The sequence below is a fragment of the Myotis lucifugus genome, unplaced genomic scaffold (assembly GCF_000147115.1).
Source record: "Myotis lucifugus unplaced genomic scaffold, Myoluc2.0 scaffold_792, whole genome shotgun sequence".
NCBI lineage: Eukaryota > Metazoa > Chordata > Mammalia > Chiroptera > Vespertilionidae > Myotis > Myotis lucifugus.
The window spans coordinates 45,987-60,087 of NW_005871840.1; the positions used below are offsets into that span (position 1 = coordinate 45,987).

The following is a 14,101-nucleotide window of genomic DNA, read 5'->3' on the forward strand; positions in this document are numbered from 1 at the left end:
GGGTGATCGCATGCGCTATAAATAGTATCTGTCTCAGACACGATTGAGTTTCATATATATCTTTTAATACTTTTTTGACTTTCATTTTTTCCTTCCCCTCTTATATTTCTCGCTTGTTTTCAGGCGCAAAACCTGAGAGTCGTGGACACTCAAAAACAACTGCGCCTCCGGGGAAAAGGAGAAAATGGCTGCCCACGGGAGACGCTCGCGAGATTTAAAGGCAAAAACCAGTTGACTTTGTGCCCTAGGAGGACTGCGAGAGATCAAGATGGTACCTGGGCCATTGCGCTCCACGGAGAGAATGTCTGATGCCCAGGAGGCGGAGAAAGAATCACTGGACAGCCCTATCCGGTTTGGCTCAATGGACAGATCACAAAGAAGAAGATCTCTAGCCAAAACCGGTTTGGCTCAGTGGATAGAGCGTCGGCTTGCGAACTGAAGGGTCCCAGGTTCGATTCCGGTCAAGGGCATGTACCTTGGTTGCGGGCACATCCCCAGTAGGAGATGTGCAGGAGGCAGCTGATCGATGTTTCTCTCTCATCGATGTTTCTAACTCTCTATCCATCTCCCTTCCTCTCTGTCAAAAAATTAATAAAAAATATATTTAAAAAAAAAAAAAAAGAAGAAGATCTCAATAGACCTACAACTAGTAAGGAGATGAATCAGCAACAAAGAACAGCCCAACCCCTGATGGCTTCACTGGTCAAGTCCCCCAAACATTTAAAACAGAACTAATACCAACCCTTCCTAAAATGTTCCAAAATCGCAGAGAAGGAACAATTCCTAACTCACTCTAGGAGGCCAGCATTACCCTGATACCAAAACCAGACAAAGCCATTACAATTACAAGAAAAGAAAACTATAGACCAACATCCTGTATGATCATCGATGAAAAAAAAAACTTCAACAATATACTAGTAAAATAAAATCAGCAGTCTATTAAAAAATATATATATACCATGACCAAGTGGAATTTACTCCTGGAATGCAAAGATGTTTCAACATATGAAGATTGGTCAGCCGAACCGGTTTGGCTCAGTGGATAGAGCGTCAGCCTGCGGACTCAAGGGTCCCAGGTTCGATTCCGGTCAAGGGCATGTACCTGGGTTGCGGGCACATCCCTACTGGGGGCTGTGCAGGAGGCAGCTGATCGATCTCTCTCATCGATGTTTCTAACTCTCTATCCCTCTCCCTTCTTCTCTGTAAAAATTCAATAAAATATATTTTTTAAAAAATTATTTAAAAAAAGAAAAGAAAATTGGTCAATGTAATAAGTCACGTCAACAAAATGAAGGGGAAATACTATGCGATCATCTCAACCGAGGCAGAAAAAAAGCATTTGACAAAAGTCATCACACTTTCATGATTAAAAAAAAAATCCAACAGACGAGAGCTAAAAGGACACTACTTCCACATAAGAAAAGCCTTATATGAAAAACCCACAGCAAACATACCCAATGGTGAGAGGCTCAGAGCTCTGCCTCTAAGATTAGCGAAGTAACAAGGCAAGGAGCCTACGCTCACCACTTCTACTCAACAGAGAACCGGAAGTTCTAGCCAGAGCAGTTAGGCAAGAAAAAGAAATATTCTCACATACATACAAGTGATGCTTGAACAAGGATATTCTTTTTTAAAAAATATATTTTGATTGATTTTATTGATTTCAGAGAGGAAGGGAGAGGGAGAGAGAGATCGAAACATCAAGGATGAGAGAGAGTCACCGATCAGCTGCCTCCTGAATGCCTCCCACCGGGGATCCAGCTAGCAACCTGGGCACGTGCCCTTGACCAGAATCGAACCTGGAACCCTTCAGTCTGCAGGCCGATGCTTTATCCACTGAGCCAAACCAGCCAGGGCAACAAGGACATTCTTTACGGCAACTGTTTAGAATAGCGAGAGGCGGGAAACAACCGAAATACACAGCAATAATTCAATCAGGTCTGGACCCACCAGACAGTGAAATACTATGTCGCTATTAAAAAGCAAAGAGCCCTGGCTGGGTGGCTCAGGTGACTGGAACCTCGCCCCATACACCAAAAGGCATCCGAGACAATATACCTTTGCAATGTCAAAGTGATGTCCTTTTCTGGACCCTCAGAGCCAGGGACCAGAGCACAGACCACACAACAGGTCATTGTTCTCCTGTCCCCCGAACCCCATCTCCATGTGTGTAAATGTTAACTATTCACCATCCCGTAGCCACCCGTGTAAAAGAAGTCCGTGTTTTACCTTTTATTCAATCCCAGAAACTTCCCCCATTTGCTTTCTCCCGCCTCCCTAATCGACCACCAGAGGATATATGTAACCCTCCTTATGTTTCCTCCTTGGATTCTAGGGCAGTGGTTCTCAACCTTCCTAACGCCGCGACCCTTTAATACAGTTCCTCATGTTGTGGTGACCCCCCAACCATAACATTATTTTCGCTGCTACTTCATAACTGTCATGTTGCTACTGTTATGAATCATCATGTAAATATCTGATATGCAGGATGTATTTTCATTGTTACAAATTGAACATAATTAAAGCATAGTGATTCATCACAAAAACAATATGTAATTATAGATGTGTTTTCCGATGGTCTTAGGCGACCCCTGTGAAAGGGTCGTTCGACCCCCAAAGGGGTCACGACCCACAGGTTGAGAACCGCTGTTCTAGTGTATAAAATAAGCTGCAAAACTGCCATTCTCCGGACCATGTTCTCAATCCGTTGAGATGTGGCTTCTGGCAATTGTTGTCAGTAAAAAATTCTGGGCAGGTCTAGACGTTTCTGACAGCGACATCTTGCAGACTGAGTTGCAGCCAGGGTAAACTTTGGGCTACCAGCCAACACTCAAAAAATAAATCCGGTAAAGAAAACCGGTAGCCCACATCCTCAGGACAAATACAGAAAGTTTTGTTTTGTTTTGTTTTGTTTTACGAAGTCTTTGCACTTGTGTTGATGTGATTAGTCACTAGGATGGCTCTGTGTGGAAGGCCCAGGAGAGGTTCTGGGAGGGTGAACGGTGCCCTAGCTTTGTTACAGCTGTAACAAGGGGCCATCCTCTGGGTGGATTAAAATGACAGAAATGTATTCCCTCCCTTTCTGGAGGCCAGGAGTCTGAAACCAAGGTGTCAGCAGGGCCTTAGCCGGTTTGGCTCAGTGGCTAGAGCGTCCACCTGTGGACTGAAGGGTCCCAGGTTCTGTTCCTGGTCAAGGGCATGTATCTGGGTTGCAGGCTCCTCCCCAGCCCGGGCCCTGGGAGGGGCGTGTTCAGGAGGCAACCAATCGATGTGTTTCTCTCACATCGAGATTTCTCTCTGTCTTTCCCTCTCTCTGCCACTCTCTCTAAAAATCAATGGAGAAATATCCTCAGAGGAGGATTGAAAAAACAACAGGTGCGAGGGAAGAAGCCTCCCTGGCCTCTCCCAGCTTCTGGTGGTTGCCAACAATTCTTGGAATTCTTTGACTCATTATTCCATTCTCTGCCTCTGGAGTCACATCCTTCCTGGATGTCTATCTTTATATTCATCTCTTCTTTTGTAAAGACGCCAGTCATACTGAATGAAGGGCCCACCTACCTACCCCAGGATGATCTTGTCTTAGCTAATTACATCTGCTCTAGACCTATTTCCAAATAAAGTCACATGCTGAGGTTCCAGGGGTTAAGACTTCAACGTAACTCTTTTAGGGACACAAGTTTAATCCACAACAGATGGGAGGAGGCGCACTAAGAAGTACTGCGCATTTTCCTCAGAGGGGAGGGGGTATGTGTTGGGGTGTGGGGAGGGTCGCCTGGCCCTGCACGCGCGCAGTCGCCTCTGCATCTGGCCGAGCGAGGGACATCTGCCTTCTGCTGGTCTGCCTTCACTGCGAGCTCATGCTCAGGCAGTGCCTAAGGCTGACCGTGCACAGGGCAGACCTCATTCTCATCTCGTCCAACCCATGAAACATGCTCGGAAGGACCTATTATCATCCCCATCTTACAGAGGAGAAAGGGAGGTCCGGACAGATGAAACACAGGCACGCGTTACTGTATTGCGCTTCATTTTACTGCCCTTCACAGATACTGTATTGTCATCAACAGCAAGAAAGACCCTCCATGGTTAGCATTAGCAATCGAGTACTTTTTAATTAAGGTATGTACATTGGTTTTGGTTTTTTAAAATGTTTTCATGGGTATTTTAGAGAGAGGAAGGGAGAGGGATAGAGAGATAGAAACATTGATCAGCTGCCTCCTGCACGCCCCCTACTGGGGATTCAGCCCGAAACCTGGGCATGTGCCCTGACTGGGGAATCAAACCAGGGACCTCTTGGTTCATGGGTCGATGCTCAATCCCTGAGCCACGCCAGTCAGGCTGTCTTGTTCTTAAAGACATAATACTTATTGCACATTTAATAGACTACAGTATAGTGTAAACATAACTTTATAGGCACTGGGAAACCGAAAACTGTGTGTGACTTGCTTTACTGAGACGTTCGCTTTATTGCGGTAGCCTGGAGCGGCCTCAGTATCTCCAAGGTACGCCTCAGTTAGTCCACAGTAACCAGCAAATACAAGGGGCGGAGGCCCGGTCTACCTCCCTACCATGCAGGCAGTCGAGCTGGGGCCACGTTTGGAGACAAGCCAGGCGGGCACAATCCCTGGCCAGAGGTGCTGTAGATCAGTAAGGTCTGGGGAAGGCACGTTGGATGGGGAACCTGGATGTACCTTCATATCAAGGCTTCACTGCACCTCTGTTCTCCGGCGGGAGACCCAGTCTAGTGCTTTTCTGGGCGTATGGCTTCTTAGAAGGGAAATCTGAAGGTATTAGTGGGGGTGCACCCCACCTCCGGCCACGCCCAGGTTTGTGAGACTGGGAAGTGCTGGTTTTCAAACAGCTGCTTAAGACTGCAGAGCCCACCCGGCTCAGGGGTTGAGCATCAACCTATGAAGCAGGAGGTCATGGTTTGATTCCCTGTCAGGGCACACGCCTGGGTTGTGGGCTCGATCCCCGGTGGGGGGCGTGCAGAGGCAGCCAATCGATGATTCTCTCTCATCATTGGTGTTTCTCTCTCCCCTTCTCCCTTCCTCTCTGAAATCAATAAAAACATATTTTCAAAAAGGACTGCAGAACCCCCAACCATTCAAAGAGGAAAAGTAAGAACCCAACCTATAAAATGAATGAAAATGGTGCTTAGGGTGAGGGGCCTCCTCAAGTGGCCACCCCAGCAAATTCTCTCCCTAGAGAGAAAAATGACTAAAAGTGACATGGAAATGCACAAAGCAAGTAAGAAAAGGACCCCCATGTATTTACCTATTACTTAGGAGGGTCAAATGTTCATTAGAAATAGTCTGGAGAGTTTGACATTAAGGAATTATTGCTAAAATGTTTAAAGTATGCTGGTGGCATTGTTTTGTGTGGTGTGTGTTTTTTTTTAACTCGTTCTGAATTATTTCGGTTGGGATGCTATGGTGTCTGTCAACATTTATTTAAGAATGAAGTGTGTGATACCGCTCCTAGGGCAATGGAAACTAGAGAGAAAATAAACAAATGGGATTACATCAAAATAAAAAGCTTCTGCACAGCAAAAGAAACCATCAACAAAACAACAAGAAAGCCCACTACATGGGAGAACATATTTGCCAATGTTATCACCGATAAGGGTTTAATCTTCAACATTTACAGGGAATTCATACAACTTAACAAAAGGAAGATAAACAACCCAATCAAAAAATGGGCAACGGACCTAAATAGATACTTTTTGAAAGAAGACAGAAGGAAGGCCAAGAGACATATGAAAACATGCTCAAAGTCACTAATTATCCGAGAGATGCAAATCAAAACGACAATGCGGTATAATCTCACACCTGTCAGAATGGCTATCATCAACAAATCAACAAACGAAAGTGCTGGCGAGGATGTGGAGAAAAAGGAACCCTCTTGCACTGCTGGTGGGAATGCAGACTGGTGCAGCCACTGTGGAAGACAGTATGGAGTTTGCTCAAAAAGCTAAAAATGGAACTCCCATTTGACCCAGTGGTCCCACTTCTAGGAATATATCCCAAGAAACCAGCAACACCAATCAGAAAGGATATATGCATCCCTATGTTCATAGCAGCACAATTCACCACAGCTAAGATCTGGAAACAGCCTAAGTGCCCATCAGCAGATGAGTGGATTAGAAAACTGTGGTACATCTACACAATGAAATACTACACTGCGGTAAAAAAGAAGGAATTCTTACCATTTGCAACAGCATGGATGGAACTAGAGAGCATTATGCTAAGTGAAATAAACCATTCAGAGAAAGATAAATATCACATGATCTCACTCATTTATGGAATATAATGAACAATATAAACTGATGAACAAAAACAGATCCAGAGACAGAGAAGCATCGATCAGACTGTCAGACCTCAGAGGGAAGGTAGGGGAGGGTGGCGGTAAGGGGGAGAGATCAACCAAAGGACTTGTATGTGTGCATATAAGCCTAACGAATGGACACAGACACCAGGGGGACTGGTGGGGGGGGGGTAATGGAGGGATAAGGACACATATGTAATACCTTAATCAATAAAGAAATTTTTAAAAAATGAAGTGTGACCCTAGCCGGTTTGGCTCAGTGTATAGAGCGTCAGCCTATGGACTGAAGGGTCCCCAGGTTCAATTCCAGTCAAGGGCACATGCCCAGTTTGTGGGCTCGATCCCCAGGAGGGGGTGTGCAGGAGGCAGCCAATCAATGATTCCCTCTCATCATTGATGTTTCTAGCTCTCCCTCCCTCTCCCTTCCTCTCTGAAATTAATAAAAATATATTTTAAAAAAGAAAAGAAAAGAATGCAGTGTGTATGCCCTAGCTGGTCTGGCTCAGTGGATAGAGCGTGGGCCTGCAGACTGAAGGGTCCTGGGTTCGATTCTGGTCAAGGGCACGGACCTCGGGTACCTTGGTTGCAACCAATCGATGTCTCTCTCTCACATCGATGTTTCTCCCTCTCCATCCCTCTCCCTCCCTTCCACTCTCTCTAAAAAAAACCCCAAATATATAAAAATAAAGAACGAGGTGTGGTGGAGACACACTGCGCTGGCCCTAGCTTGGTGGTGGTTGAAGGGTGGTGGCTACATGGGGCTTCGTTCTATCAGACCCCGCAAGTCCATATGGTCCCACCGATTGCTGTTCCTTCCACTGTTGTATTCGTTTGGACTTGTCCATCATAAAGTTTATTTTCTTTCGGCTAAAAAGTCGGCATTGTGCGTACAGAGCAGCGTGAGCCCTGTAATTCGTTAACAAGCAGTGGAAAGTCGAACCCCCAGCGGTGACAGGTGCTTTCCAGGGTGGGGAGGACGGGCTGGAAGGAGAGCACAGCCCAGATGGTGACCTCGACAGTTTACCTCTGCGGCTCGCAACTCAACCCCAAACTCCGCGGGTAGCTGGCTGCGCCCGGCTCCAGCCACGGGCGCCCCATCCGCCCATCCGGTCATCAGTCCCTCCGCCCCGTCCACCCTGCCATCCACCCGATGGACACCAGGACCTCCCGCTCCAGAGCCCCCTGGCATCCCTGCATCCCCGCTCTGTTCGGCATTTGCACCGGAATCTGCTGTGCGACTCGCCCCCTCCCAGGAGCCCGCAGCGGGCAGCGGGCAGCGCCGCCGCGCACTCACCCTCCGAGCTCCTCACACCTCCGCGCTCTGCACGAAACTGAAACTAGGCGCCCAGCGCCGCGCAAGCCGAGCCGTGGCCACTGCTAGGAAATCACGTGGATTCTAGATGCCAGCCCTGCGCGGGTGGGGGTGCGGGTGCCACCGGGCGCGGGCTGGGCGCGGGCCAGCGCGCCTTCGCTCTGCCTCTGAGCTCCCCGCGTTTGGCAACTTTTGCAGGACCGCGGTTGCCCCCGAGGGATGCGGTGGGCGCAGGCCCCTTTCGTGAATGCGAAGCTGAGGCAGGGGGTGAGGGTTAACTTGTTAGGGGCAGAAATAGAATCGTGGGGGGCAGCTGTAATTATAAGAAATGTTAGTTATGCTGTTAACCGCGATGGCTCTGTTCTAAATAGAGAAAGCGCGTTCTAGCCTGGCTGCGAGTTGTAGGCTCAACCCCTGGAATGCGGGCCCTCCTCCTCTTCCAAGAACTGCCTATATTTAGGGAAAGGTTTGCAACCTTGTTGCTGAGACAGTCTGATCCCGGAGGTGCCCGCAATTGATGACCCCTGAGCCTGCATTGCCTGTAACCTGTGACCCATGCCTTAATTCCTACTTTCCCACGGAATCTTTGTCCTTCTACCCCGCATAACCAGCTGCCTTATGGGAGCGGGGGGGGGGGGGGGGTAAGAGCAGATTTTTGTGGATGACCTGCGGTTCTCCCATGCTGCCGGAATAAACGTTCATATAAGATTCGATCTTGTCTCTGCTTAATTGTCTCAAGTAGTGACAGGCAGCCGGATGGATTGGTTGTTGGGTTTCGGACTCACCCGGGTGTGCATGTGGGAGGGGTCAGTCGCTGCAGGAGGACCTGGGCTGAGTTCCACTCTCCCTGGAGGGTGGAACAGGATGGGAGGGAGGAGATGCTGGCTGTGCTGGAGGAGGGGACTGAGAACCTGTCCTGTCCTGGGGTGCTCTCTACAAAGAAAGCGGGGGACAAGGATGGGTCTTGGTGACGGAGTTCTTGGCCCTCTAACCGGTGCTAAACACGCTCTACAAATTCATCTCATCTAATCCTCAAAATAACCCTGAAAATGCAGGGGCAAGCATTACCCCACTTTGCAGATGCATAAACTGAGGCCCAGAGAGGAGAAAGGTGAAGGAGCTTGCCCAAGTCACACAAGGATACAGGCAGAGATGAGGAAGAGAGATGGAACGAAGGGGACTGGAGGGGAAAGAAGGTGAGATGGCTCCCCCAGGAGGGGGGTCAGTGGCAATCCTGAACGGGCCACTAGCCCAACTACCCTTTCAAAACTTTATTGCAACCTCCCTGGCTTTTTGCTTCTGTGCTGGGACGGGGAGCTCCCTCCTCCTGCAGAGGCCTTATCCATCCGCGGACAAGCCTGCCTGCTGGGAAGGTCTTCCATGCACCTCCAGCTTCCACGCCCAGACCACTGCCTCCCAGGCCAGGGGTGTGGGGGCAAGGCAGCATCCTGAGCACAATCGTTGGCGTCAGACACCCTGGCTTCCAGTCCTGCTCGCCAACGTACTGGCCAAATGCCTTTATTTCCCGGAGCCTCAGTTTTGCCATCTGTGCAGAGGGGGTGAGAATCTGATGACCTCAAGTTGGGGCTGATGCAGCTGTGCCGGAAGCCCATGAGCCGACCTTATAGTTGTGTCCCCTTCCGGAAGGCTCACCTCACCATGAGATGCAAGCTGCCTCCTTTCTTGGACCCACCCAGCTTTCCCCAGGGCCTGGGTCGTGAGGCCTGGACCCCATCCGGGCTGGGAGGATTTCCTCATCTTTTGAGGTGGGCCCAGGTCAGAGCTTCTGGGCTTGGATGGAGGAATCAGGATGTAGGAGAGGGGTCTGGCAGGTTGGGCCGGTTCTGGCAGCGCTGGAACTCCACAGCGCCCTCTGCTGGTGCGGGGCTGTGTCAGCGCCCTCCCAGGCCCGCCTGGCTGCTATGCTGCTCGGGGACCCTGCAGAGGCTAAGGCTCTGCACCCCTGGAGTAGAAAGGAGACCTGGGGTCTGCTGGGGTCCTGGCCTGGCTGGGGTCCACTCTGCACGATGTGATGGTGAAAGTTTCTGTTTGGGGAAGGAGCTGCTCAGAGCTGCCAGTGTGTCCTGATATTGCCTTGAAAAGACATACACACGAATGTTGTGCACCGGGCCTCTAGTATAAAATAATATTGAATGTCAACTGTAAATGAAAAATAAAATTTAGCCCTAACCGGTTTTGCTCAGTGGATAGAGCGTTGGCCTGCAGACTGAAGGGTCCCAGGTTCGATTCTGGTCAAGGGCATGTACCTTGGTTGCGGGCACATCCCCAGTAGGGGGTGTGCAGGATGCAGCTGATCGATGTTTCTAACTCTCTATCCCTCTCCCTTCCTCTCTGTAAAAAATCAATAAAAATATATTTTTTTAAAAAAAAGAAAAGAAAAATAAAATTTAAAAAGAGAGAGATAAGAACTTGGCCCGCAACCCCAGTAGGTGGTGTGCAGGAGGCAGCCGATCAATAATTCTCATCATTTATGTTTCTATCTCTCTATCCATCTCCCTTCTACTTTCTAAAATCCATTAAAATATTTTTTTAAGAAAGAAAGTAGAGAAACCCTCTAAGCACTCCCTTGAGATCTGCCATTCAGGGGCCAGGCCTTTGCTCAGGCAGTCCCTTCCTCCTGCCACGCCCTCCCTCCCTCCTTCCTGCTGTGTCTCCCTCCTCATTAAGACTCTAGGTAGGGTATTGCGTCCCCAGCAGTCAGATCCTAAGTCCTGGAGGGAAGGGGCCACATTTCCCTGCCAAAGCCTGGGCCCGACACCAGAGGGACCAGGGAGCCACCTGCTGAGCCAACACCTGCTCCGGTCTCTGTGGCACATCCCGGAACCCCGGATGCTCAGAAGAGCCTCTCCTTGGAATAGGAGGCCGGGATGGTAGTGACGATGGTTTCCCGGGAGCTGCTCGAAGCACAAAGCCACCCTCTTCTCTCCTCTCGTGCTGAGTGGGAAGCAATGGCCCCAAGGGGCCCTGGAGTCGGGTCTAGGCATTGATCCTCTGGAAACCTGGGAAGTTCCCCAGCACCTGTGGCTGTGGGGTCACGAGACACTTTCTCTTCTGGATTCTATTGACGCACATCCCCAACACCCTGCTCCTGGTGGGTTAGAAGCAGTGTCCACCAGGACTTTCCCAGTTGCTCACTTCCTCCCCCTCCAAAGCCAAACCAGCACAGGACGTCATCCGCCATCCGGGCCAGTTGGGTTTAACCGTATCTTGACATCCGGGAGACCAATCACGCTAGCTCGGCGCTACCCCAAGTGTGGGCCCTCGACCAGCAGCATCGGCCCCTCCCGGCAGGTAACGTGGTTCGAAGGGGTGGGCCAGGAATCTGCTGACACTCTGCCTGTGATTCTGATGCATGCCCCGGTTTGAGACTCCAGCCCTAGGTAACGTCCAAATCACTTCCTGAATGTGCGTTATGAGGTGTAGATGCACCTTCCCTGAACACCCCAACCATTTTTCTTCCTGGCTCCGACACAGTCAAGGTCATGGTTATGTAGTCCTTTGTGTGGCTAGTGATTGTCCACCTCTGCCCATTAGACGCTAAGCTTTATGAAGTCAGGGACCAGAGAGTCCTGGCCCAGAGTAAAAACTCAGCAGATATTTTTTGGTGGGGAAATATATATATAAAGTGCTGGAGGTGTAGCCCTGGCCGGCTTGGCTCAGTGGATAGAGCATCAGCCTGTAGACTGAAGGGTCCCGGGTTCGATTCTGGTCAAGGGCATGTATCTGGGCTGCAGGCTCGATCCCCAGCCCTGGTCAGAACACGTGCAGGAGGCAACCAATCGATGTGTCTCTCTCATCATTGATGTTTCTATCTCTCTCTCTCCCTTCCTCTCTGAAATTAATTTTTTTTTAAGTGCTGAAGGCGTAGAAACTATTGACTCTTATGAATGTGGCACGTGACCTTGACCCAGTGTCCCTCTGGTTCTCAGCCTCTGGGGCTTCCTCTCTGCAGTGAAGGGGTGGGCCCAGCTGACCCCTGAGGGCCACTCCCACCCTCTGCCATTTCAGTAGGGGCTCCATTTAATGCCCGCCCCCAATGCAGCCTCCCACACCAGCTCCAACGATGGCATCTCCTCCCACCCCATCCCAGAGCCTTCTGTAGCTGCTACTGCCTCCTTCTGGCCTTTGAGCGTCTATGACACAGTCTCAACCTACCTCCTGGCCTGATCTGCAGCAACTTCACCCCCACAGCCCCTCTGCTCAGCCTCGCTGGGTCCCGCTGCTCAGCTGCTAAGCGTTCTTCCCTGGCCCAGGACACCTCCCCGGCTCTCCCTGCCCCCGGAGGCCCAGGTACCACTGCATGAAGGAAGCGTCCTACACACAGCCGTCTTGGCGAACAGCCTCCTAAATGTGTTTACGTCCACGGCCAGGCTCAAAGCAAGAAGGGAGGGCCTCAGAAGCCAGGAACAAGGGGGTTTCTGGAAGCCAGGGGAGGGGGACCAAGCAGGACATCACGGGAGGGGGTCACAGGTGTTTCTTAGGTCCTCCGAACTTTTCAGATTCCTAGATAACGAAAAGGAAGCCAATGAAAGAATCCAAAAACTTCAGAGCATTTTAAAAGGCTAAATGCAATGTGCTATCCTGGATCCTGGGGCCAAAAAAAATAAAAATTAAAAAAAAATAAGTCAGTGGAAAACTGGTGAAATTTAAATAAAGTTTGGAGTCTGGTTAACAGTGCAGGAGTGTAATCTCTTAGTTATGACAAGTGAACTGTGGTTCCGAGAGACGGCGGGTTTTTCTTTACACTTTCCTCTATTCTCCTTGCATTACGTTTGTCTTTGGTTTTCACTATTAAGAAATATTGAGTCCATGTGTCTCGGTCGTGGTGTGGGCTCCCGCGGTCTCCTCTGCAAATGGGCTCCCTGGCCTAGCGCTCCCTCCACCCCCACCCCCCTCGTTCCAGCCACCATGATCTCGAGGTCCGAGAGGGTTCGCAGCCGAGGTTCCCACCAGCCCACAAGCGAGAGCACAGCAGCATCCCCCCCAGCGGCTCACTCGTGCCACCACGACTACTAGCGGCACCGCCTGGGCTCCACTTCCAGTACCAGCTCCCGTGGAAGTGCCGAGTACCCTGGGAAAGCCATCCCCCACTACCCGGGTCTCCCCAAAGCTGACCCAGGTCATTGGTGGGCAAGCTTCTTTTGGGGGAAGCCCGCTCTCCATTCATGGCCACAGTGTCGGAGTCCCCAGGGCTCTCGGAATCTCCCCTGGCCTCCAGCAGCATGACCACCTGTGACCTGGCTCAGGAAGCCACAGGGAAGCAGCCTGGCGGCCAGCCTGGCAAAGTCAACGCCGGGCCCCCATCCTGAGTGGCCACCACCAGCCACCAGCCACCAGACTTCCAGAGGAGCTAGGCTGTTTGAGCCCCTCCCCGCCTCCTCCATCCCCTTCCCTCTCCTCACCCCACCTCGCTAGACTAGGCCGGCTGCAGCAAGCAGAAGCAGTTGGGTTCTTTTATATCAAAACAGCAACACACCAAAAAGGAAGTTGAGAGAGCCCCACTTTTTACTACCCAAGCCACACGCAAGCCTGCCTAACACCCCACACCCATGTGCCTTGCACCAAGTGAAAAATAACTGAGAAGCAGCCAGCAAAAAAAAGAAGAAGAAAGAAAAGAAAAAAGAAATATTGAGCCCAGCTGGCATGTCTCAGTGGTTGAGCATTGACCTATGAACCAGGAGGTTGAGGTTCGATTCCTGGTCAGGGCACATGCGTGGGTTGTGGGCTCGATCCCCAGTTCGGGGCGTGCAGGAGGCAGCTGATCAATGCTTCTCTCTCATCATTGATGCTTCTATCCCTCTCTCCCTCTCCCTTCCTCTCTGAAGTCAATAAAAATATATATTTTTTAAAAATGTGAGCCACAAAACGTTGCCTGGCTGGGCGAGGGGTGAGAAATGATATCCTCACGGAAGACCGGACGGTGACAGCCTGGTCTGACAGGACATGTGAGGCTCTGGAGGCTGTGGACGGGTACCTGGGTCCAGTGGGTGAGAACGTCATGGGAAAGCTGTGGGGGACATGGGATGGGGGCGACCCACGGCCAGGACAGGGACCCGTCAGGACAAAACCAACTCGGAGTGGCCAGGGCGGGGGAAAGAGGAAGCAGCCGGGGCAGCTCTGAGGCTTGAGCCCTGGGCCCACCCTGCCACTCCTCTCCCTGTGCCCTGGGCATGACTCTTGCCCCTTCTGGCCCTTGGTTTTCTCGGCCGTGCGACTGAAGCCATCCCTCGCCCTGCTCACCTCTCAGGGTCTGGTGAGGGTGCCCCCACTGAGCTCTTGGTGCCTCGACTTCTTCATTCGCACAATGGAGACAACAACAGTGCCTGCCTGGTAGCTTGTTGTGAAGATGAAATAAGACAAAGCTTAGATCAGGACCTGCCGCCTGGCCGACCTCCACAAGCGGTGCTGCTGCTTCTATGTGAGGATGTTCATGCAGCAGCGATG

The 14,101-nt window shown here is 50.8% G+C and overlaps 1 protein-coding gene and 1 pseudogene across 6 annotated transcripts in view; one reads left to right on the top strand and one right to left on the bottom strand.

Moving 5' to 3' along the window:
• NLRC5 (NLR family CARD domain containing 5) overlaps window positions 1-14,101 on the bottom strand; it is a 51,828-nt gene that overhangs the window by 35,204 nt on the left and 2,523 nt on the right. The window contains exon 1 of one of the 6 annotated variants that reach the window (XM_023747086.1): window positions 7,619-7,790. The exons of 1 other annotated variant lie outside the window; for it this stretch is intronic. The gene's annotated coding sequence lies outside the window, so the exon portion shown is untranslated. Of the gene's footprint in view, window positions 1-7,618; window positions 7,791-14,101 lie in introns of those variants that run through there. 4 more of the 6 variants (XM_023747088.1, XM_023747087.1, XM_023747083.1 and 1 more) reach the window with 4 other exon arrangements.
• LOC111823986 lies at window positions 269-12,984 on the top strand (annotated as a pseudogene).